General features: G+C 33.0%; 1 protein-coding gene across 1 annotated transcript in view; it reads right to left on the bottom strand.

The window, feature by feature from the left end:
- The window catches only part of LOC106884224 (GTPase-activating Rap/Ran-GAP domain-like protein 3), a 1,434,052-nt gene that overhangs the window by 25,632 nt on the left and 1,406,882 nt on the right, over window positions 1-1,538 (bottom strand). The gene's annotated exons all lie outside the window — the stretch shown is intronic.

The following is a 1,538-nucleotide window of genomic DNA, read 5'->3' as shown; positions in this document are numbered from 1 at the left end:
AATTATTATTATTATTATTGTTATTATTATTATTAAGGTGGCGAGCTGGCAGAATTGTTAGCACGCTGGATGAAATGCTTAGTGGTGTTTTGCCTGTTGCTACGTCCTGAGTCCAAAAATTATATACTATATCTTTCTCATATTTTTTCATCATAGTCCGCATGGTAAATATCATATATATATATATATATATATATATATATATATGTGTATGTATTCTTTCATTCTTTTGCTTGTTTCAGACATTTGACTGTGGCCATGCTGGAGCACTGCCTTTAGTCGAGCAAATTGACCCCAGGACTTATTCTTTGTAAGCCTAGTACTTAATCTATCGGCCTCTTTTGCTGAACCACTTAGTAATGTGGACGTAAACACACTACTTTCGGTTGTCAAGCAATGTTGGTGGGGACAAACACAGACACACATACAAACATATATACATACGATGGGTTTCTTTCAGTTTGCATCTACCAAATCCACTCACAAGGCTTTGATTGGCCCGAGGCTATAGTAGACAACACTTGCCCAAGGTGCCACACAGTGGGACTGAACCTGGAACCATGTGGTTGGTAAACAAGCTACTTACCACACAGCCACTCCTGCGCCTCTATATATATATTGGTTGGAACGTGTTTATGTGAGTTGTCCCTTTTTGTTTTGTCTTCATGGTGTCTTTCGTGGAGCATCCTGATGAGGGGTGTGTCTGGTTCTTTTAAAATATCAAATCCATGTCATATTAACTCACACGTCTCCAAAACGGCCTGTCGATGAAACTTGTGGATCCATTGAACATTGTCTCTAATTTTAGTATGTCCGTTTAAGGCTGTAAAATGTCTGACACTTTCCACTTTCCACGCGCTTTGTGTTCTAACTTGAAATCATTAGTCCTTATAACATATCCTATGGACTTATAATTTACTATATCCTATTTCATATCGTCTTCTATTTTAAAATGCCTATGTATTCATAAATTTTTTTTATATATATTTTTAAATATCTAAGTGTTTTTAAATATTTTATGTGCTTATATTCTGACCTCTAAATGTTTATTCCTATATAGTATATCGTGTGAACTTATAACTATTTTTTATATAATATCGACGTTTTTATATCTTATTATGTGTATATTTTGTACTTATTTTACTTATATATCTGTTTTAATGCCTATGTATTTATAAATGTTTTTAAATATTTTTAGATATTTGCAGGCTTATAAAAATATGTATATGTCTATATGCTTGTATCTTATTAATACTTCTGTTATGTTGAGCTTTATGCCACTTTATTAATGTCAAAGTAAGTGTGCATATATATTGTATATTCTGCTGGATAATAAGTCATGTTCCTCTAGTTTTCCGCTCATATTGCCTCCACTCAAATTATAAATTGGAACTTAGCTCAACTTGAGCACTTTGAGTCTAGCTTGTCTACGAGTATTGTTAATTAATAACAATATCTATAGAATAATATAATATATATATATATAAATAAATGTGCCCTTTTAAAGCCTAGCCAGGATCATGGGGCCCGGTTTCCCA

Source organism: Octopus bimaculoides, chromosome 2 (genome assembly GCF_001194135.2).
Source record: "Octopus bimaculoides isolate UCB-OBI-ISO-001 chromosome 2, ASM119413v2, whole genome shotgun sequence".
NCBI lineage: Eukaryota > Metazoa > Mollusca > Cephalopoda > Octopoda > Octopodidae > Octopus > Octopus bimaculoides.
Note: the sequence above shows the minus strand (reverse complement) of the source record. Positions and strands in the feature narration are given on the sequence as shown.